Source organism: Anomaloglossus baeobatrachus, chromosome 10 (genome assembly GCF_048569485.1).
Source record: "Anomaloglossus baeobatrachus isolate aAnoBae1 chromosome 10, aAnoBae1.hap1, whole genome shotgun sequence".
Taxonomy (NCBI): domain Eukaryota; kingdom Metazoa; phylum Chordata; class Amphibia; order Anura; family Aromobatidae; genus Anomaloglossus; species Anomaloglossus baeobatrachus.
In genome coordinates this window covers 145,829,441-145,854,168 of record NC_134362.1, presented here as the reverse complement: position 1 = coordinate 145,854,168, position 24,728 = coordinate 145,829,441, and the positions used below count along the sequence as shown (strand labels likewise).

Here is a 24,728-nt window from a genome sequence, read left to right as displayed (position 1 = left end):
AAATTGGGTCAGCATAATTTGGGCAGGTTACTCCTATAGTGCACATTCCTAATAAACACTAATAAAAGAACATCCATAAACCTCATAATGACACATCGCAGTGTTAGCAGCCATTTATGAACATGTCACTTTACACCAATCCTAAATATCACAGCTGCACTATGTGATCTCTGCCAGTCCTACAGAACATGTAGGTTGCCTGTGAAAAGCGGCTAAAAAGATAAAAAAAAAAAAGTATGAATATCTCAAAGAATGAGATTTGTGCAGATAATGCAGGTCTGACACGTTCATTAACCTTTCATTGTTATCAGAAAAAAGGTATTAGGCCCTGTGCGCACACTGCGGTTTTACCCACAGTTTTGCTGCAGAAATTTTTTGATAAATGTTTGTAATCTTTCTGCAGACATTTCCCAGCAAAACCTATATGAAAAAATAATGTGCGCACAGTGCGTTTTTTTCTCAAGAAAATTCTTTCTGCAGAATTTCTTGAGAAATTTTCTTGAGAAAATGTGCATGTCACTTCTTTTCTGCAGGTAGCTGCGGCACTTCACTCCATTCACTGTAATGTAAATCGCGAAATACCGTGGGTATACCGCAGGTAGCAAATGATGTGCGGTATACCCTCGGTATAGCTGCGGTTTACCTGCGGGAATGTTCATCACTACCCTGCGTTTTGCAGGAAGTGATGTCATTATGACAGGAAGAGGAAGCGGAGCAGAGTAAACACACACGTCACACTCCCTGGATGCCGCACAGAAGCACTCCCGTGTGACTTCCAGGTGCCCGTGCAGTCTGTGTCCCGCTCCAGCCCCGCGGCTGCCTGCACTGCAGTGTCAGTGTCTGCCCGCAGTGTCAGCAGCTTCTCACGCTGCGGTGCTGGCAGCCGCGGGGATGACGAGCGCTGCTGTCAGGTTAGATGAGATCATTACCTGCTGTGACGATCTCCTGCTCTGCTGACGTCAGCGCTGTTACTGCCTTCTATGCCCGTCTCGCGGGTGGCCCGAGACTGTGACTAGTGGTGATGTCACGGGCTCTCGCGATACTGCTGAGAACGCGGCGGGCATAGAAGGCAGTGACGGCGCTGACATCAGCAGTGCAGGAGATAGATGAGATCATTACCCGCAGTGACTAACCTCCTGATGGCAGCACTCGTCATCCCCTGTAGTGACCTGGGCTGACCTATTGATGTTAGCTCAGGTCACTGCACTGCTCTCCCAGCCAATGGGGAACATCTTGTTCTGCATTAACTGGGACAGTGACTATGGTATGGATCGTCATGGGACTCCCTTATTGGATTACGCCGGACCTGGAATTAATTTTTCTTTTCAATAAATTGGCGAAAGAGGGAATGTTTTGGGGAGTGTTTTTTTCAAATAAAACTTTTTTTGTTGTCTATTTTTTTATTTCTTACTGACTGGGTTGGTGATGTTGGGTATCTGATAGACGCTTGACATCACTAACCCCAGGGCCTGATGCAAGGTGACATTACACATCTGGCATCAACCCCAGATATTACCCCGTTTGCCACCGCACCAGGGCAACGGGATGAGTTGGGGCGAAGCGCCAGGATTGGCACATCTAATGGACGCGCCACTTCTGGGGCGGCTGTGGCCTGCTATTTTTGGGCTGGGGAGTGTCCAATAACAGTTGACCTCCCTAGTCTGAGAATACCAGGCCACAGCTGTCCGCTTTACCTTGGCTGGTGATCCAATTTTGGGGGGACCCCACGTTTTTTATTTTAAATTATTTATTTAATGTAAAATAACAGCGTGGGGTGCCCTCTGCTTTGGCTAAATACAAGGCTAAGCACCCTTTAGTGTCACATGATAGTCAGTAAAGGGTGCCAGCTTAGAATATGCAGGGGGGTGGGACAGTATATAACGTATTTTTCGCTTTATAAGACGCACCCCCAAATTTGGTGAAGGAAAAGAGAATTTTTTTTTTTTTTAACGGGGTCCATCTTATAATGCCAGTGTCCGTCTAACAAATCATATAGGGTATATGTCCCTCATAACCCCCCATCCTAAAATTAGCCCCCCTTAATCTGGATATGGCCCCCTTATATTGAATATAGCCCCCTTGTGCTGGGACACGTCCCCCTGTGCTGCCCATGACCCCTATAGATGGCACTCCTCCCCTGTGTTTGATATGGCCCCCATACTGCTGCCCATGGCCACTATAGATGGCACACCTCCCCTGTGTTAGATATGGCCCCCATGCCGCTGCCCATAATAAAATAAAACACTCTTTCCTTACCTTCTCAGCGCTGTCCCTCCTCCTTCTCCCTCCTCGCAGTTGAGCTCCGGCTTCCTTACTTCCTGGTTCTTACTGCCGGTCATGTGATCGGCACCAGAGTGATATCATCTCTGCGTGCCTGATCACAGACAGCAGCAGCAGGAGACCAGAGATCAGCGCTGGAGGCAAGTAAAGCTTTTTTTTATTTTACTATGGGCAGTAGCATGGGGGCCATATCTAACACAGGGGGATCATGTGCGATCAAAGGAGGGCGCAGGCAGATATAATATGCCCCGCTGCCCCAGCCCATCAGCGCGATACGGTTCCAGCACCACGCTGATGGACAGCAGCTGTGCATATTATATGAGCGGGAGCAGGAGATCTAACCTGCCCCCAGCACCGCTCCAGAGCGGACCCTGCAGTATATATAATTTATATATATATATATATATATACATATACACACACACACACACACACACACACACACACACACACACCCCGTATATTCGGCTTATAAGACGCACCCCCTACTTTCCCACAACATTTGGGGGAACAAAAGTGCGTCTTATAAAGCGAAAAATAAGGTATGTCTTTCTCATCTATTATCTATCCATCTTTCCCTCTATCCATTATCTGTCTGTCTATCGATTATCTATCTATTATCTATATTATTTATTGCAGTTACAGCATAAAAAAACGGAGGGACCAACCTGCGGAAAAATCGCGGCAAAATCGCGGCAAAAACGCATGCGTTTTCCCGCGGTTTTGGTGGGGTTTTTTTTACTGCCAGTGCGGTAATCTTCAACTCCCAGAAGTTTCTCAAGAAATTTTCTTGAGAAAAATCACTTTTCTAGTGCGCACATAGCCTTAACATTTCTGATAAAAGAAAAGTAAAAGAAAAATTGTGAAACGGCTTCCCTACATTTCTGCTACAATTGGCTGAGATACATTATGCCTGTCCTGATAAGCCCCATCAATTTCCCTTAAAAATATGTTAAGGCTATGTACCCACAGTGCATGGCAGTGCCCACTCATCACTAGTTACGAGTACTGAGCATCTGAGCATGGTAGTGCCCGATCACTAGTTACGAGTTCTGAGCACCCAAGTATGGTAGTGCCCGCTCATCACTAGTTACGAATACTGAGCACCTGAGTATGGTAGCGCCCGCTGATCACTAGTTACGAGTACTGAGCACCCGAGCATGGTAGTGCTCACTCATCACTAGTTACGAGTACCGAGCACCTGAGCATGGTAGTGCCCGTTCATCACTAGTTACGAATACTGAGCACCCAAGCATGGTAGTGCTCGCTCACCACTATGAGTACTAAGCACCTGAACATGGTAGTGCCCGCTCATCACTAGTTACGAATACTGAGCACCTGAGCATAGTAGTGCCTGCTCATCACTAGTTACAAGTACCGAGCACCTGAGCATGGTAGTGCCCGCTCATCACTAGTTACGAGTACTGAGCACGGTAGTGCCCACTCATCTCTAGTTTCGAGTACTGAGAACCCGAGCATGGTAGTGTGTGCTCATCATTAATAACTAGATTAATTAGTAATCAACAAAAATATCTAATTACCATAAGAAATCATTAATAAAAAAAAATGTAAACAACAATCTCAGCCCAAACTAGTACTAGAAGCGTTACTCAAACTTGTAGGTAGATTGTGAATTTGCACAGTTCGAGAACTTACCTGAATGGCCTTGGTTGGTCGCCTCCAGGAGGCTTCTGGCCTGTAGATAAGTCACTGATATTTCTTCCAGAACTGAGTGTTCCGGCTTACAAGCATCGGGGCCTTTCTGGATGTAACGATACATGAATATCATGAACAGTGTACAATATACGTTATATACAATGATTTATAATCAGACTAAAACGGATGGGGGACGTAAAAAAGGAGCAGAAAAGTCCACTCTGGGCAGCCATCCATGGTCTTCAGCACAGGGTTAATGCTCCATAGATTACAGCGCAGGCTCGGGGCCAGACTGCACACAGTAAGGCGTAGTCCTCATGTCTCATGCTGGGCTCCAGGTCCAGGAATTCACTTCTATTTACAACTCGAGCCGACTGCTGAAAACCTATAGATATAAAAGAACATAAACAATCACACATGCAAGCAAAACTGAATAGTAAAAAGGGACAAATGTTTATCAATTTTCTTTAAAGGGAATGTACCAGTAGGTTTTTGCTATGTAATCTGAAGACAGCATGCTGCAAGGGTTAAAACATAGAATTCAGGGCTGCCTGTCTTACCATGGTCCCATCTGTTTATTTGTTATGTTTGTTTAACCCTTTAGTGACGGAGCTAATTTTCACCTTAATGACCAGACCAAATTTTGCAATTCTGACCAGTGTCCCTTCATGAGGTTATAACTCTGGAACGCTTCAACGGATCCCGGTGATTCTGAGATTGTTTTTTCATCACATATTGGACTTCATGTTAGTACCAAATTTAGGACAATATTTTTTGCGTTTATTTATGAAAAAAATTGAATATTGGCAAAAATTTTGAAAATTTAGCAATTTCCAACTTTTGGATTTTTATACCGTTAAACCAGAGATTTCTGTGACACAAAATAGTTAATAAATAACATTTCCCACATGTCTACTTTACATCAGCACAATTTTGGAAACACATTTTTTTTTTGTTAGGAAGTTAGAGGGGTTCAAAGTTTATCAGCGATTTCTCATTTTTACATCAAAATTTACAAAACCATTTTTTTAGGGACCACATCACATTTGAAGTGACTTCAATAGGCCTAGATGACAGAAAATACCCAAAAGTGACACCATTCTAAAAACTGCACCCCCCAAAGTACTCAAAACCACATTCAAGAAGTTTATTAACCCTTCAGGTGCTTCACATGAACAAAAGCAATGTAAAATGAAAAAAAGCAAAAATTAAATTTTACCTAAAAATGTTGCTCTAACCCAAATTTATTCACTTTTAGAAGAAATAACACAACAAAATGGACCCCAAAACTTGTTCCCCACTTTCTTATGAGCGCGCTGATACCCCACATGTGGTCAGAAACCTCTGTTTGGACAAATGGGAGGGCTCGGAACAGAAGGAGCAATATTTGAATTTTGGAAAGCAAATTTGGCTGAAATAGATTGCGGGCACCATGTTGCATTTACAGGTCCGCTAAGGTACCTAAACAGAAGAAACCCCTCACAAGTGACACCATTTTGGAAACTAGACCCCTCAAGGCTTCTATCTAGGGGTATAGTGAGCATTTTAGATCCACAGGTACTTCACAGATTTTGTTAACGTTACGTTGTCATATTGAAAATTTTAATAATTTTCTCAAAAATGTTGCTTTAGCATCAATTTTCTCACATTTTCAAGAGGTAATTCCAAAAATTTGACCTCAAGGTTTGATAACCACTTTTTTATGAGCGCGGTGATACCTCACATGTGGTCTGAAACCTTTGTTTGGACAAATGGGAGGGCTTGGAACTAAAGGAGCAATATTTGAATTTTGGAAAGGAAATTTGGCTGAAAAAGATTGCTGACACCATGTCACATTTGGAGGACCCCTAAGGTACCTAAACAGCAGAAACCCCGCACAAGTGACCCCATTTTGGAAACTAGGCCCCTCAAGGAATTTATCTAGATGTTTGGTGAGTACCCTGAACCCCCAGGTGCTTCACAGAATTTTATAACGTTGAGCCATGAAAAAAAAAAAAAAAAAAATTTTACCACAAAATTGTTATTTCAACCAGGTAGCTTTTTTTTTTTTTTACAGAGTAAAAGGAAAAAATTCAGCATAACATTTATTGTGCAATTTCTCCTGAGTTTGGCAATACCTTATATGTGGTGGAAATCAACTGTTTGGGCGCAAGGCAGGGCTCGGAAGGGAAGGAGTGCCATTTGACTGCAAAATTGGCTGGAATCAATAGCGGACGCCAGGTTGCATTTGGAGAGCCCCTGAGGTGCCTAAACAGTGGCGGTCCCCCACAAGTGACTCCATTCTGGAAACAAGACACCTCAAGGCTTGTATCTAGGTGTATAGTGAGCAGTTTGAATCCACGAGTACTTCACAGAATTTGATAAGCTTAGGTTGCCATATTCAAAATTTTCATTTTTTTCACAAAAATGTTGCTTCAGCATCAAATTTCTTACTTTTTCAAGCGACAACAACAAACCGTGGACCCAACAGGTTGTTATCCAATGTCTTATGAGCACAGGGATACCCCACATGTGGCCAAAAACCTCTGTTTGGATAAATGGGAGGGCTTGGAATGGAAGGAGCACCATTTGAATTCTGGAAAAGTTGAAATAAATTACGGGCACCATGTCACATTTGCAGGGCCCCTTGGGTACCTATACAGCAGAAACCCCCCACAAGTGACCCCATTTTGGAAACTGGATTTTATTCAGGAGTATAGTAAGCATTTTGAATCCACAGGTACTTCACAAAAATGTTGCTGTAGCAACAAATGTCTCACTGTTAGGCTATGTGGCCATGATCCAGCGACACGGCGTCTAGTATACAGTGTCAGCCTTCCTGCAGAGATGTGAGTGTTGTCCACGGGAGAACGCAGCTGCCCATGCCCACGATTTGGGTTCAGGCCGCTGTGGAGCTCTATGCTACCTGCAGAGAACACTCTTGTCTCCGCAGCATAAATTGACATGCTGAGGTTCGGGAAGCTGCACCACAGGTCAGTGTATGCTGCGGAGAAAAGAAGCACATTGGGCATGGGATTTCTAAAAATCCTTCCACTGTGCTTCTACTGCACAATGCAGCGCTATGGACACAGGGACACACTATGGACACACTCTGCGCCCAAAACTCTGCAAATCCCGATTGTGGGCGCACAGCCTAAAATGCTACAATGGATGAATGGATAGATGTCAAACATATATAACGTCCCACCCCCTGCATATTCTAAGCTGGCGCCCTTTAGTGCCTTTCATGTGGCACTAAAGGGTGCCTAGCCTTGTATTTAGCCCCCCAAAAAATTAATAATTAAAATAAACGACGTGGGGTCCACCCTATTTTTGATAGCCAGCTAGGGTAAAGCAGACAGCTGTAGCCTGCAAACCACAACTGACAGCTTCACCTTGTCTGGTGATCAATTTGGAGGGCTCCCCAGGCGTTTTTTTTAAAAAAAAACAAAAACGTGGGGTCCCCCCCAAATTAGATCACCAGCCAAGGTGAAGCGGACAGCTGGGGTCTGGTATTCTAGGGTGGGAAGAGCCATGGTTATTGGACTCTTCCCAGCCAAAAATAGCAGGCCGCAGCCGCCCCAGAAGTGGCGCATCCATTAGATGCGCCAATCCTGGCGCTTCGCCCCAGCTCATCCCGCGCCCTGGTGCGGTGGCAGACGGGGTAATATATGGGGTTGATACCAGCTGTAATGTCACCTGGCATCAAGCCCTGGGGTTAGTGATGTCACGGCATCTGAACAGATACCCGACATTAATAACCCAGTCAGTAATAGAAAAAAATAAAGACAAAAAAAAAATTATTTGAAAAAAACACTCCCCGAAACATTCCTCTTTCCCCAATTTATTGAAAATAAAGAAATTCCGGTCGCTGTAATCCATTTTGGAGGTCCCACGCCGACTCTGGATCTTCTAGAATATGGGGGGCACGTTCAGGGAACGTATCCCCCATTTTCTGGAAGAGCAAGCTCTCCATGAGCAGTGTGGGTGCAGTAATCTGAGAATACTGCACTCACACTGCCCCGGTCCAACTTAGGGCAGAGTGACTTGCAGTAACCTCATTCCAGAATATGAGAGGCACGCTCACAGAACATACCCCCCATTTTCTGGAACAGCAGTCTCTCCATGTGAGGAGTGTGGCTGCAGATTATTGCACTCACTCTCCCCCGGTCCACAGTGGAGCAGCCTGTGCAGCAGCGACGTCAGCGTCCCTGCTTGCAGGGATCCAGCTGACAGCCGCTGTCTGCGCATGCGCCGCCAGCATTCAAGAAGGAGGCGGCGTGATCGCGGGACGGATCACCAGACAGGTAACGTAAGACCGGGGGCTGGGGGGGGTGACGGGGGGTGACATAGCAGGACCTGGGGACACCTTTCTGTCGCATGTGACGTGTCACATGTGGCAGAAAGAGCAGAATGAATGCGGCCGCGCACTGTGAGCTGTGCGCCGCCATCTTCCACGCTCCGGAGGGGGGAGGGGGGTGGCTCTGGAGAACCGGAGGGGGCTCCGGTGACCAGAGGGCTCCGGTGGACCGGAGGAGGGGTCAGGGGGAGGACATTTCCCTTCGATCTGAAATGTTTGATCATTTCAGATCGGAGGGAAATGAATGCAGAGCCGGCGGCAGTTTTCTGTGCGCTTCGGCGCCATTTTGACTGCTCCGGAGGGGGGGTAGGGGTGGGGGGGGACTCTCCGGTACCGGGGGCTTTGGGGGCACTAGGGGTTTAGATTTCTTTCTCATGTGACATGTTTGATCATGTCAGATGAAAAAGAAAATCAGTTTTACCGGCCATTTCTTTTTTTTTTACGTGACCGTCGGTATATGGTGTATACCGCCGATCACATTATCGGGGTCCAAAAAAAACCACCCAGATTCATAATCTGGGGGGGTCTCAGCTACCCCCGGTAGCTGAAACCCCCCGAGATTTTCGGTCGCTGGGGGGCGCTACAGGGTTTTTTCGGGCCGCCGCTTTAAAAGTGGCGGAACAGAATAAGTACCCTGTTTTGCCGCCGCTTTAAGTCGTACGGCCGTCGTTATGAGGTTAAGTAGCAGCACCCTTATCATTGCTCGGACTTAGTCACCAGCAGTCCGGCACACGCCCGTCTCTGATTGACACTTCACTGTCAATGTACAATCTCTATAGAGAGCCTGGTTTGGCCAGGGGCAGCTCTCTCAGCTCTGCTACATGGCTAAATTTAAACATTTTGATTGTGTCAGAATGGCTGCAGCCAGTAATCTAAGTGATACATCGTTGAATTCAGGATGTCTTTGCCTACATCATGCTGCTCTCAGACAAAGTATAAAAAAAAGCAACAAAAAAAGAGGAATAAATATCATTACTTACAGCAAAGATGGGGCAGCAGTTGTACAATGCCCAGGCCAAAAACTACTACTCCAGCAGGATACTGCTAAGCCCCCACTAAGTGGAGGCATCACAGGTGCAGGAGGAGCAAATCACACACTTCCAAACATGGAGGAGGCGATTGCTAGATGATAAAATCGTAATGAAAAAGTTTGGGCGCCCCTATTAATGTTAACCTTTTTTCTTTATAACAATTTAGGTTTTTGCAACAGCTATTTCAGTTTCCTATATCTAATAACTGATGGACTGAGTAATATTTCTGGATTGAAATGAGGTTTATTGTACTAACAGAAAATGTGCAATCCGCATTTAAACAAAATTTGACCGGTGCAAAAGTATGGGCACCCTTATCAATTTCTTGATTTGAACACTCCTAACTACTTTTTACTGACTTACAAAAGCACTAAATTGGTTTTGTAACCTCATTGAGCTTTGAACTTTATAAGCAGGTGTATCCAATCATGAGAAAAGGTGTTTAAGGTGGCCACTTGCAAATTGTTCTCCTATTTGAATCTGCTATGAAGAGTGGCATCATTTCAATCCAGGTTAACATTAATAGGGGTGCCCAAACGTTTTCATGACTGTATGCATTCCTCTTTTTTGTTGCTTTTTTCATATTATATTTAGTGTAGGGACCTACAAGCATGAGGTTCCCATGATAAAGGGTTGTAGGCTTCCATTTTATGGCCATAATACCAACGAAAAATATCATTTTTTTGTACAGGGTGCAACCAGGCTCCTTTCTGTTAGGCCTTGCATAGTAGAGGTCCTGTCCCTGTATGGTGCCCAGATGGAGTACAGCTTGGCAGCCCGCCTGATCTAATAGTATGGGCGTCACCTAATAGGCTGCAGGCTTGTGACTGTGCATCTGCAAGTGTGAACAGCGCTATATGCAAGCCATCAGTGTGCAGTTTTACCATGCAGCAATCGCCTCCTCCATTTTTTTGGAAGTGCGTGTGTGATTTGCTCCTCCTGCACCTGTGATGCCTCCAATTAGTGAGGGCTTAGCTGTATCCTGCTAGAGTAGTAGTTTTTGGCTTGGGCATTGTACAACTGCTGCCCCATCTTTCTCAGATAAAGTAGCAAAAACAGATTCCCATTAACGTTTCCATTGAGTGTCAGTATTCATTCAGCTCAGTGGCGTAGCTAGGGTTTCAGCTCAGGGGGGGGGCAAAACATCTGAGTGGGCCCCTTACCACGTAACTATGATAACTATGATGGCGCAGACTAATCGTGGGTATAGTAGAACCTTGGCCGATGACACTGATATTACCGCTATATGGTGACTATATAGTGGTAGATATCGGTGCTGCAGCACATACAAGAGGTCACAGTGCAGTTATAGATGGTGACTTACTGCTGACGTTCATTCAGATGGAATTGTTCACCTTTTCCGTCTTTTCCATCTGGCCCAGACCGACATGACAACTTCTTCCAGCCACAACTCATCTACAGAAATTACCACAAAGACACTTGACTCCCCACACTTCCGGCCCCGTACCCCATCTAATCCCAACCTGCACAAACTCCTCATCCTGCCGTCACCCCAATACTGAGCCGCTGCTGCCGTGTGTGTCCCTATTACTGCTCCTGCTGTGTGCACAAAAAAACGACCCCTCTTACTGCCACACATAGTAATGCCACCACTGTGCCCCCACATAATGCACCCACTGTGCCCCCACATAGTAATGCCACCACTGTGCCCCCACATAGTAATGCCACCACTGTGCCCCCACATAGTAATGCCACCACTGTGCCCCCACATAGTAATGCCACCACTGTGCCCCCACATAGTAATGCCACCACATAGTAATGCCACCACTGTGCCTCCACATAATAATGCCCCCACTGTGTCCCCCACATAATAATGCCACCACTGTGCCCCCACATAATGCCACCACTGTGCCCCCACATAATAATGCCACCACTGTGCCTCCACATAATAATGCCCCCACTGTGTCCCCCACATAATAATGCCCCCACTGTGCCTCCACATAATAATACCCCCACTGTGTCCCCCACATAATACCCCCACTGTGCCCCCACATAATGCCACCACTGTGCCTCCACATAATAATGCCCCCACTGTGTCCCCCACATAATAATGCCCCCACTGTGCCTCCACATAATAATACCCCCACTGTGTCCCCCACATAATACCCCCACTGTGCCCCCACATAATGCCACCACTGTGCCTCCACATAATAATACCCCCACTGTGCCCCCCACATAATAATGCCCCCACTGTGCCTCCACATAATAATGCCACCACTGTGCCCCAACATAGTAATGCCTCCACATAATAATGCCACCACTGTGCCTCCACATAATAATGCCACCACTGTGCCCCAACATAGTAATGCCTCCACATTATAATGCAACCACTGTGCCTCCACATAATAATGCCCCCACATAGTAATGCCTCCACATAATAATGCCACCACTGTGCCTCCACGTAATAATGCCACCAGGTTCTGCAAAAATTAAAGAGTGGTGCCTTGTTATCTAGAAAAAAAGTGACATCTCCAAGGGAGCCTATTCAGTTAGCTGAGCAATCAGGAGCCAAGAGTCAACTCCCTACATATCTGACATCAACGTTCTTGAACTTCTCTTTAAAAGGGAACCAATCACCAGGATTTTCGTATATAACCTAAAGCCAGTGCTATACTGGCACTATCAGGCTGATTCTCTACGTACCTTTAGTGGTCAGCTCGGATGTTTAGGTTTTGAAATCGATGAAAGTAAAGTATATAAAATTGGCAGCTTCTTGAGTGACAGCAGCTGAGGATCAGATAATATCCGGGAGGGGGGGGGAATACATAGTTATCCCCTCCCCCTGTTAGAATTTGCATAAGTATTATACAATCGATGTAACTTTTCACTTCCAGGACCTGTGGTGAGGTCATATCCTTTGACCAGAAGGGTTGGGGCCTTAGCCACTAAGAAAATGTTGCTTCTTGATATCAGCTTTGTTGGCTGAGGCCCCGCCCCTTTTGGTCTCATGGTATGACCTCACTACAGGTTTTGGAAGTGAAAAGTTACAACGATTGTATAATACTTCTGCTAATTCTAACAGGGGAGTGGATAACTCTGAATACCCCCCAAGATATTAGCTCATCTTCAGCTGCTGTCACTCAAGCAGCTGCCGATTTTATAAACTTTACTTTCTTGGATTTCAAAATCTAAACATCTGAGCTGACCACTACAGGTATGTAGAGAATCAGCCTGATAGCGGCAGTATAGCACTGGCATTAGGTTATATATGAAAATCCTGGTGATTGGTACGCTTTAAGCTTTTATCACACTTCCTGTATATTTAACAGTAGCTGAACCAACTAGAAGACATTTTAGATTACCTTTGAGCCATAATCATATTCCCATAGGTGGGAAGTCTGGTCTTGCTCATCCAGGAGCCAAAAGTGGCTGTGCAGGAGAAATCTGTCAAGTAGCTGCGGTTTTAAAGGGCAGTCCAAGAAGAAAAGTCTGCAGCCAATCTTTGTGACTGCAGAATGCCAAATCATGACAGTGTTCAACGCTCACCCTGTCTTCCCCATATGTATGGGCAGTCACAACCGCATATACATAACGTGCACAATTATGGTCACATATAGACTAGACTCCCCTTCGCTTCTCAACGTCCGAGTGGAGGAAAGTTTAGTTGGCACCTAATCAAAAGTATTCAAATCACAGATAAGTGGTCACATTATCGCCCACCTACACGGGAAATAAAGGGGAATCGGGACAGTGTACAGCACACAGAGTGACTGCAGGTTTTTTCTTCCTAGACTGGGCAGCGCATTTAAATTAGCACTGTTCCTTCTTCATTCTCAGGGTCAGAAAATATTGGTACATCCTTCTTATGATAGCACAACCCGATTAAAGTATCCATCCAATAATGCAGAACACATTACGGGTATGTGCGCACGTGTGCGTATTACATGCAATTACGCTGCGTTCTGCACCGCAGCGTAACTGCATGCGTCCTGCGTCCCCTGCACAATCTATGGAGATTGTGCAGGGGCCGTGCGCACGTGGCATGTTAGAACGCAGCGATTCGGCTGCTTGCCGAATCGCTGTGTTCTAAGAAGTGACATGTCACTTCTTCCGTGCGTTCTGCATGCTGTCTATAGGGAGAGGCAGCATGCAGAGCGCACGAATCTCCCGGCACCATGCGCTTCAGAACGCAGCTTTTCAGCTGCGCTCTGAAGCGCACATTCTCGGTGCAGTGCGCACACGTGCGCACATAGCCTACCAAAACTACTGAAAAAGTGGAGCAACTGTCTACTAATGGTTTGCATGGATTTGTCGCTTTTTACATGTAACGGCTGTGGTTTGTGGACACCAGGAAGATATCAAAGTCTTATTTTACTACGACTGAGACATTTCTACATTGCACATCATGGATCTGAAGGTTCTTTACATTTCCAGAATCCCTTTAATCAATCTCTGACTGTTCCACAATCTTTTTGGTTGAGTAATAACACAATTATAGGTCAATTCTGCTAAATTTAGCTTCAAAATAACCCCGATCCTCAAGAAACAAGTATCACATAAATCCTACAGGCACATACTGAGGTATGACAGATCATGATGGAATTCCTGGGAAGTCCTCTACATTTTGGCTTCCTCTTCATAGTCACAGATTACTAATCATTTGTGTACAGTCACTTAGTGACCTGCGGGGAACCAGTTTGGGAAGTGGCCGGTTCAGATTGCAGTGGGCGGCCGGAGACTGAGTGGATGACTACCGTGCTAGAGGCAAAGCAACAAGGCACAGATTAATGACGATTTACAAACCCTTATTTTCTACATTCTCCCTTAATTTGGATATGTGAATGGAGCCTACTAGAAATCTATCACCAATATTAAATAGATTTCACAGATCTGATGAGTCTGGTGTACTTACTGTGAAAACCATGTTCTAATAGGTTGCATAATTTTTTTTAATGTTTACTTGTAAAAAAGAGAATTTTTTTACTTACCGTAAATTCTTTTTCTTATAGTTCCGTATTGGGAGACCCAGACCATGGGTGTTTAGCTTCTACCTCCGGAGGACACACAAAGTACTACACTTAAAAGTCTAGCTCCTCCCCCTGAGCTTATACACCCCCTGGTGAGCAGACCCAGCCAGTTTAGTGCAAAAGCTGAAGGAGAATAGCCACCCACAAGTAGAACAGAGCAAAAGCCGGAACAACCGGAGACTCTGTCTATGACAACAGCCGGTGATAACACGCGGAACAAGAAAATTGCCAACAGGCAACAGGGAGGGTGCTGGGTCTCCCAATAAGGAACTATAAGAAAAAGAATTTACGGTAAGTAAACAAAATTCTCTTTTTCTTTATCGTTCCTTTGGGAGACCCAGACCATGGGACGTTCCAAAGCAGTCCCTGGGTGGGAAATAAACAGAATAAACTAAGAAGTAGGCAGAACCTAACTTCACAAATGGGCGACAGCCGCCTGAAGGATGCGTCTGCCCAAGCTCGCATCTGCCGAAGCATGAGCATGCACTTGGTAGTGCTTCGAAAAGGTGTGCAGGCTAGTCCAAGTGGCAGCCTGACAGACTTGTTGAGCCGTAGCCTGGTGCCTAAAAGCCCAAGAGGCACCGACAGCTCTGGTCGAATGTGCCTTGATCCCCGGCGGGGGAGGCACCTGAGTACTCTGGTAGGCGTCTGAAATGGTCGATCTAATCCAACGGGCTAAGGTCGGCTTAGAAGCAGAGAGACCCTTGCGCTGACCTGTAGTTAGCACAAAAAGAGAAGTGCACCGCCTAAGTGCAGCGGTGCGAGACACATAGATCCGGAGAGCACGCACCAGATCCAGAGTATGCAGCGCTTTTTCAAAGCGATGAACAGGAGCCGGACAAAAGGAAGGTAGGGTAATGTCCTGGTTAAGGTGGAAAGGAGAGACCATCTTAGGAAGAAAGTTCGGAGTCGGACGGAGAACCACCTTGTCCTGATGAAAAACCAAAAAAGGTGACTCCGAAGAGAGCGCAGCCAAATCATAGACTCTCCTGAGGGAAGTAATGGCCACCAGAAAGGCCACTTTCTGTGAAAGACGATACAAGGAAACTTCCCTAAGAGGCTCAAAGGGGGGTTTCTGCAAAACCGTGAGAACTAAATTAAGGTCCCAGGGATCCAAGGGCCGCCGGTAAGGCGGAATGATGTGAGACGCGCCTTGCATGAAGGTGCGGACCTGAGCCAGCCGAGCGAGACGCCGCTGAAACAGAACTGACAGAGCTGAGACTTGTCCCTTGAAAGAGTTGAGGGACAGTCCTAGCTGCAGACCGGACTGTAGAAAAGACAGAAGGGTCGGCAAGGAGAATGGCCAAGGAGGATGGTCAGTAGAGCGACACCAGGACAGGAAAATTTTCCAAGTCCTGTGATAGATCTTAGCGGAGGAAGACTTCCGAGCCCGAGTCATCGTGGAGATGACTTCAGGAGGGATACCAGAAGCCGTCAAGATCCAGGACTCAAGAGCCACGCCGTCAATTTGAGAGCCGCAGAATTCAGGCGGAAAAACGGACCTTGTGAGAGTAGGTCTGGACGGTCCAGGAGATGCCACGGCATCTCTACGGACAGATGGGAGCAGGTCTGGATACTAAGCTCGCCTGGGCCAGTCCGGTGCAATGAGGATGACTCGACAGCCCTCCATTCTGATCTTGCGCAGAACTCTGGGCAAGAGAGCTAGAGGGGGAAACACGTAGGACAGACGAAACTGGGACCAGTCTTGAACCAGTGCGTCCGCGGCGAATGCCTGAGGGTCGTGGGAGCGAGCCACGTAAACGGGAACCTTGTTGTTGTGACGGGATGCCATTAGGTCCACGTCCGGAGTGCCCCATTTGCGGCAGATTGACTGAAACACTGCCGGGTGCAGGGACCACTCGCCACCGTCCACGGTTTGACGGCTGAGATAATCTGCCTCCCAGTTTTCCACGCCTGGGATGTGGACTGCGGATATGGTGGACTTGGAGTCCTCCACCCATTGAAGGATGCGTTGTACTTCCAACATCGCCAGGCGGCTGCGTGTCCCGCCTTGGTGATTGATGTAGGCAACCGCTGTCGCGTTGTCTGACTGGACTCGAATGTGCCTGCCCGCCAACAGGTGGTGAAAAGCTAGGAGAGCTAGAAGCACGGCTCTGGTTTCCAGCACATTGATTGAAAGGGCTGACTCGGACGGAGTCCAAGTGCCCTGCACTCTGTGGTGGAGATATACCGCTCCCCAGCCGGATAGACTGGCATCCGTGGTGAGAATCACCCAGGACGGGCCAGGAAGGAGCTCCCCTGGGACAGGGAGAGAGGCCGAAGCCACCACTGAAGAGAGCTCCTGGTTTGTGGCGACAGAGCCACTAACCTGTGTAAGGAGGAAGGCCGCTTGTCCCAACAGCGGAGAATATCCAGCTGCAGGGGGCGCAGATGGAACTGGGCAAAGGGAACAGCCTCCATGGACGCCACCATTTGACCCAGCACCTGCATCAGACTCCTGAGGGTATAACGGCGGGGCCTCAGCAGAGAGCGCACCGCTAGCTGGAGGGACTGCTGTTTGACTAAGGGCAACTTCACAAGTGCCGTCAAGGTCTCGAACTGCATCCCTAGGTACGTGAGACTCTGGGTCGGAGTCAGAGTGGATTTGGGCAGATTGATCAGCCACCCGAATTTGAGCTAGAGTGGAGAGAGTGAGCGAGACACTCCGCTGACAGTCTGCGCTGGATGAAGCCTTGACTAGAAGGTCGTCCAGGTAAGGAATCACTGCCAACCCCTGGAGGTGCAGAACTGCAATCACTGCTGCCATGACCTTGGTGAAAACCCGAGGGGCCGTGGCCAACCTGAAGGGGAGAGCCACGAATTGGAAGTGATCTTCTCCTACTGCAAAACGTAGCCAACACTGGTGTGACACTGCAATTGGCACATGCAGATAGGCATCTCTGATGTCGATGGATGCCAGGAAATCCCCTTGGGACATAGAGGCAATGACTGATCGCAGAGACTCCATGCGAAAGCGCCGCACCTGAACATGCTTGTTGAGAAGCTTCAGATCCAGGATGGGCCGGAAGGTACCGTCCTTTTTGGGAACTAGGAAGAGATTTGAGTAGAAACCTCTGAACCGTTCCCGGGCGGGAATCGGTACAATTACTCCATTGGCCTATAAGGCTGCCACGGCCTGTGAGAAGGTGGCGGCCTTGGAGCAGGGGGGAGTTGAGAGAAATTCTATCCTGTAGCCGTGGGAGATGATATCTCTCACCCACTGATCGGAGACGTGTTGAAACCAAGCGTCGCCAAAGTGGGAGAGCCTGCCACCGACTAAGGACGTTGCTGGAGCGGGCAGATAGTCACGAGGAGGCTGCCTTAGTGGCAGTAGCTCCTGCGGTCTTCTGTGGACGCGCTTTTGGGCGCCAGTTGGATTTCTGGTCCTTGGCTGAGTTAGCGGACGAGGCCGAGGGCTTAGAGGACGACCAGTTGGAGGAACGAAAGGAGCGAAACCTCGACTGATTCCTACCCTGGGCAGGTTTCCTGGCTTTAGTTTGAGGCATGGAAGTACTCTTCCCGCCAGTAGCTTCCTTAATAATTTCATCCAGCTGTTCTCCGAACAGCCGGGACCCAGCAAAAGGGAGCCCAGCAAGGTACTTCTTTGAAGAAGCATCTGCCTTCCACTCTCGAAGCCACAAGATTCTGCGGATAGCGAGGGAATTAGCCGAAGCCACCGCAGTGCGGTGAGAAGCCTCCAGCATGGCAGACATGGCATAGGATGAAAAGGCCGAAGCTTGGGAAGTTAAGGCATCCATTTCGGGCATAGATTCCCTGGTGAGGGAATGCATCTCCTCTAGAGAAGCAGAGATGGCCTTGAGAGCCCACACTGCTGCAAAAGTCGGAGAAAACGCGGCCCCTGCCGCTTCATACACGGATTTGGCCAGAAGGTCAATCTGGCGGTCAGTGGAATCCTTAAGGGAAGTGCCATCAGCCACCGACACAACGGTCCGGGCTGCGAGCCTAGACACCGGAGGGTCTACCTTTGGGGACTGAGCCCACTCCTTGACCCCCTCAGGTGGAAAGGGAAAACGGTCATCAGACCACGCTTTGGGAAGCGCTTGTCAGGACAGGCCCTGGGCTTGGTCACAGCGGCCTGAAAACTGGAGTGGTTAAAGAACACACTCTTCACTCTCTTAGGCGAGGTAAACTGATGTTTTTCTGCCAAAGAGAGTTGCTCCTCTGATACTGGCGGATTGAGATCCAGTACAGAATTAATAGAAGCAATCAAGTCACTAAGATCTGAGTCACTTTCGGACAGATCAATGGGGCACATGGAGTTAGCCTCCGAGCCCCCTGTAAAGGCATCCTCCTCATCCTGCGAGTCAGCTCTGGAATCAGAGCCACGGGAGGAGGAGGGAGAGGGAACCCTGCGTCTCTTCTTAGGAGGACGGGGTGTGGGCCCTGATGGTGAATCCTCTGTGAGCTCCGGTCCTGAGGGACCCCTAGCAGCAGAGGCACCCTGTGAAGGGGGCTGATGCATATTCATCAACGTCCTGGACAGAAGTCCCATGGACTCAGCAAAAGACTGAGAGATAGACCTAGAAAAGGATTCTACCCAAGCCGGGGGTTCAGCCACAGGAGCAGGAGCAGCCTGAGAAACCACTGGGGGTGAGACTCCAGGCTGTGGCACCGCCAAGTTAGAGCAGGCATCACAATGTGGGAAGGTGCTCGGTTCAAGCATTACATGCAGCGCATATAGTATAAAGCTTTGGGGCCTTGCTCCTCGTGTGAGACATGCTACTGGAGTGGGGGCTCTGCCAGAGAATGAACCCCAGAGAGTATATACAGAGGTCCACAACCGGAGACCGGTTGTGGCTTACCAGACCGCTGGAGCGGTGTTGTGTGCCCTCCAGATCCCGAAGCCCTGACCCCCAAGCACAGCACCTCAGCAGAGATGCTGCAGACCAGCGCTGCAATGACTGATCGCAGAGAGAACGCTGAGAAAATGGCCGCCGGAGCGAAGAGAGGGGGCGGGACTTGCTTGAGGAGCGGGATCTGGAGGGCCATAGAGACCTACAGGGGAGGGGACACACACTGCAGTGGGGAGTGTCCCTCCCCTGTACAGAACGGCCGCCGGGAGGAGCCGAGCCTGTCCCTCTGCATGAGTGACATGCGAGGGCAGTGAAACAGAAACTAGGCCTCCGGCGAAGCCGGGGCCTAAATTTGAGCGGCGTGGCCGACGAGCAGGCACCATCGGCGCGGTTCTCAGGCGACAGCTAGAGAACCCGCCGGAAATGTCAGTAAACACAATAAGCACACTCTCCCCCAACAATAAAGTACAGGGACCCCGAAATCTAAACGTCTCAGGTACTTAGCTTGCTGAGACGCAGGGCCAAGTCCCTGGGGATGAGTGCTCCGACCAGCAGGGTCCTGAAGGGCTGCGGATGGAGACCGGTCTCCTGCCAAGTATGGAGACCGTGCTGGCTCCCACTTCAAGCCAGAGCCCAGGAGGGATGGTGAAGGAGCATGGCATGTAAGGCTCCAGCCTAAGAATAAACCTTACAACACCACTGACACAGTGGGGTGAGAAGGGACATACCGGGGGTCCAGACGTGGACCCCACTCTTCAATCTCCAAAAGGAAAAAATCATATGAGAATGCATGTGTGAATGTATGCCTCCTGAACACAAAGCGATAAACTGGCTGGGTCTGCTCACCAGGGGGTGTATAAGCTCAGGGGGAGGAGCTACACTTTAAAGTGTAGTACTTTGTGTGTCCTCCGGAGGTAGAAGCTAAACACCCATGGTCTGGGTCTCCCAAAGGAACGATAAAGAAATATAATAATTTGCAATTTAGGAGTCTTAATTTTGCTCAAAATGCTCATTTTAAAGGGAATCTATCAGTAAGATGAACCCTCCTAAGCCGTCTATATGGACACGTAGGTCAGAGGAAGCTGAATAAAATGTTTCCTTGATATTAGCGATCTGATGTTTTATTCCAGAGGAATCCATTTTTCTTAGATGTAAATGACCTATTAAGATCTATGGGACGGACACAGATCTCCCTGAGAATCTATCTTCAGAAAATATTTTATACAAGAAGGTGGCCCGATTCTAACGCATCGGGTATTCTAGTATTTATTGTGTAGTTAATGTATGTTTTTTTGTTATATATATATATCGATGTTGTTGTTTATAGTTGCCAGTGTTTGTGTAGGACGCTGTAAATGTTCTGGGTGTTGTCTGGGTGGGGGTGTGTGAGAGCGGTGTTGTTTGTGTGGAGCGCTGTGCGTGTGTTGCATTGTTTGTGGAGCGCTGTGTGTCTGCAGTGTTGTCTGTGTGTGGTGCTGTGTGTGTTGCGCGGTTTGTGTGGGGTGCGTGTGTGTGTTTTGGGGGAGGTATGTTTTGTGCAATGTGTGTGTGTTGCGCGGTATGTGCGTATATTTGTGTATGCTGCGGTGTTTGTGTGTTGTGTGTGTGCGGCAATGTCTGTGTGTGTGGGTGTCTGTGTAGGGCGGTGTTTGTGGTTCCCAGTGTGTGTGGTGTGTTGTGCGGTGCGCGTGTGGCAGTGTGTGTGTGTGTTTTGGGGGGAGGTGTGCACCCCCATCGTGCTCCATCCCCCATGCTGCACACTCCCCATCGTGCTCCATCCCCCATGCTGCGTACCCCCCATCGTGCTCCATCTCCCAAGCTGCGCATCCCCCATGCTGCGCACCCCCCATCGTGCTCCATCCCCCATGCTGCGCACCCCCCATGCTGCGCACCCCCCATTGTGCTCCATCCCCCATGCTGCGCACCATCCCCCATGCTGCGCACCCCCCATCGTGCTCCATCCCCCATGCTGCGCACCATCCCCCATGCTGCGCACCCCCCATCGTGCTCCATCCCCCATGCTGCGCACCCCCCATCGTGCTCCATCCCCCATGCGGCGCACCCCCCATCGTGCTCCATCCCCCATGCTGCGCACCCCCCATCGTGCTCCATCCCCCATGCTGCGCACCCCCCATCGTGCTCCATCCCCCATGCTGCGCACCCCCCATCGTGCTCCATCCCCCATGCTGCGCACCCCCCATCGTGCTCCATCCCCCATGCTGCGCACCCCCCATCGTGCTCCATCCCCCATGCTGCGCACCCCCCATCGTGCTCCATCCCCCATGCTGCGCACCCCCCATCGTGCTCCATCCCCCATGCTGCGCACCCCCCATCGTGCTCCATCCCCCATGCTGCGCACCCCCATCGTGCTCCATCCCCCATGCTGCGCACCCCCCATCGTGCTCCATCTCCCATGCTGCGCACTCCCCATCGTGCTCCATCCCCCATGCTGCGCACCCCCCATCGTGCTTCATCCCCCATGCTGCGCACTCCCCATCGTGCTCCATCCCCCATGCTGCGCACTCCCCATCGTGCTCCATCCCCCATGCTGCGCACTCCCCATCGTGCTCCATCCCCCATGCTGCGCACTCCCCATCGTGCTCCATCCCCCATGCTGCGCACTCCCCATCGCGCTCCATCCCCCATGCTGCGCACTCCCCATCGCGCTCCATCCCCCATGCTGCGCACCCCCCATCGCGCTCCATCCCCCATGCTGCGCACCCCCCATCGCGTTCCATCCCCCATGCTGCACACTCCCAATCACGCTCCATCCCCCATGCTGCGCACTCCCCATCGTGCTCCATCCCCCATGCTGCGCACTCCCCATCGTGCTCCATCCCCCATGCTGCGCACCCCCCATCGTGCTCCATCTCCCATGCTGCGCACCCCCCATCGTGCTCCATCCCCCATGCTGCGCACCCCCCCATCGTGCTCCACAGTCACACATCAGACAGTATACACGCACACATCTGATCGCATACACTCACCCCATTTCTGCCTGTGCCCTCCGGTGGGCGGTCCCAGCAGCTGTGCTGCACGCCGTGCTCCTCTGCCTTCGGCCTAAGCCACACGGCGAGAAAAACAGTGCGAGTGGAGTGCGATAAAACATTGCATTCCCCTCGGACCAATTCTAGCCTGTGTGACAGCACACATGAGCGATCGATTAGGGCTGAGAAAACAATCGCAGCATGCTGCGATTGTAATGCGAGACTCTTTCTCTTGCACCCATTCAAGTGAATGGGGCGAGAGGAAAATCGCACTGCACTCGCAGTACACCGGTGCAGTGCGAGAATGGCAATAGCCGGCTACGCAGGAGAGAGGGAGAGAAATCCCTCCCCTCCTGAGTGATAGCCCGCCCCCCGCAGCTGAGGTCTGCTCGCACGAACGGACCTCAGTTGCAAGGACACACGCATGACACTCGGCTCTGCTGTACTGCCAGCACGAGCCGAGTGTCATGCAAGTGGATCGCAGTAGTCCCCGTGTGGCCCCGGCCTTCTGCCGACACGCACACACCCGATCGCATACACGCGCACACCCAATCGCATACACGCGCACACCCGATCGCATACACGCGCACACCCGATCGCATACACGCGCACACCCGATCGCATACACGCGCACACCCGATCGCATACACGCGCACACCCGATCGCATACACGCGCACACCCGATCGCATACACGCGCACACCCGATCGCATACACGCGCACACCCGATCGCATAGCGCTGCAGGACCTTGATGCGCTCACCTGCTCCCGCTCGGCTTCTGGTGAGTATGATCGGGGGTCTTCTTTCTTCTGTCTTCTCTCTTCTGCACATGTGTACCGAGAGCCGGTGTACGCTGGTAACCATGCTACACAATATTACCCGATGTGTACCATGGTTACCAGCGTACCCCACCCCCCCGCACGCACGGGAGCCCACATCAGCGTACGCCGGCAACCCCAGCAATGCGAGGGTATGTGTCGGCTGGGTTGCCGGCGTACGCTGGTGTTGGTTCCCGGGGGTACAGCACTCACCTGGGAGTCGGGGCTCCGTGTCGGTTCGGGGAATGCGTGCGGGGGGCCGGGCCAGGGCGGGCGTGCAATGCGTGAGGGGTGCGGGGCGTGGCCGAGTTGCCAATGCGTGCAGGGGACCGGGGCGAGAGGCCAATCCGTGTGGGGCGGAGCCTGGGCGAGCGGCCAATCCGTGCGGGGGGGGGCGGAGAAGAGGCGAGCAGCCAATCCGTGCAGGGGGCGGAGCCGAGGCGAGCGGCCAATGAGAAGCTTGTCGTGGTAACGACAGAATTTTGGAGCAAGACAGACAGACAGACAGACTAAGGCAATTATATATATAAATGAAAGGGGGCGTTACCTGTGTGAGACATGTAGATTAGGAGAGCAGACTGTCAGTCATTACAGGTCTCACACTGGTATTGGAGGCAGATTCTCAGGGAGATCTATGTCAGGCCCATAGATCTTAACATCTCATTTACATATTAAGACAAAGGTGTAGTTCTCCCGAATAAGACATCGGATCTCAGATATCAAGGTGTCATTTTATTCAGCTTCCTCTGACCTACATGCCCATATAGAAGGCTTGATCCTATTGACAGATCCCCTTTAATCATCAGTAAAATGCCTTTCGTAGCAGTCAATAATGGGGCTTATCTTCCTGCATCCGGTATCACTCTAGAGCGGGCGCTTGGCTGACTGATGACTACCCAGCTCCTGTTCTAACAGGCAGAAAAGGATAAACATCTATCAGGCTAACAAGTCTCCTAGTAACGTGACCAGGGACTGGGAAACCCCTGTGCTGTCAGTCCAGAGGGCCGTCTGTACAATAGTCCTACAGTTAGTCTGCCCCAAGTGTCGCCCTATGTCCTAGTGACACAGATCATAGAATATAGCAGCATACAGAACTACATAGAGAAGTGTCCATATCGTTTAATGGCATTTACCCATTTACAATGTCTTATACTCCTTACCTTGCACTTGGGAACAATAATAAAATCACCATCACCGTGCAGCCAGTCACCAAAGACTGTTGGCAGTAGCACACCCCAGACCTGCAGAGGGTAATTCAAGCTGATTTTATTTTTCTTCCACAGAAACTCGTTATGTCGATGCACAACAGACGGGGGTCACAAAAAACATTATTTTGGTCATTTTCTGGTGAATGGAGGAATAATCTTTAAGGCCCAAATATTCAAAGTCATTAAAGGGGTTTCCCATTTTTTGGCGGGTACGCCAAATGCGCATAAATAAAACAACAGAGTTTTTTGGGATTTTAATCTTGAAAAAGGGGCTGAAATGTGTTGGAACTAATAAAAACCTAATCTGAAGCTCCAAGGATCCTTATTTTTGGCAGTGTAGCCCACCTAATGGGATGATCTCCATTTTGCAAAGTAATATCTCCCCCTCCTCAAGTGCAGCTCCTCATCGCTGCTGGAGGTACACAGCATGAATTGAGCTCAGTGACTGGCTGCAGCGTCACATCCTGAGCAGCTGGGAGTCGGCGCTGGACCCGGGGAGAGGGATACCTGCTCTGCTTGTTATTTTAAAGTGCTTGGAGTCCACTTTTCTGAAAATGGAAAACCTCCCCCCCCCACGGATTGGCCGCTCGCCTCGGCCTGGCCCCAC

General features: G+C 49.6%; 1 protein-coding gene across 2 annotated transcripts in view; it reads right to left on the bottom strand.

The window, feature by feature from the left end:
• Positions 1 to 24,728, bottom strand: part of ZDHHC1 (zDHHC palmitoyltransferase 1) — a 127,263-nt gene that overhangs the window by 97,737 nt on the left and 4,798 nt on the right. The window contains exons 1-2 of one of the 2 annotated variants that reach the window (XM_075325718.1): positions 24,074 to 24,135; positions 3,937 to 4,321 (exon numbers count right to left, since the gene is read on the bottom strand). The gene's annotated coding sequence lies outside the window, so the exon portion shown is untranslated. Of the gene's footprint in view, positions 1 to 3,936; positions 4,322 to 24,073; positions 24,136 to 24,728 lie in introns of those variants that run through there. The other variant, XM_075325717.1, reaches the window with a different exon arrangement.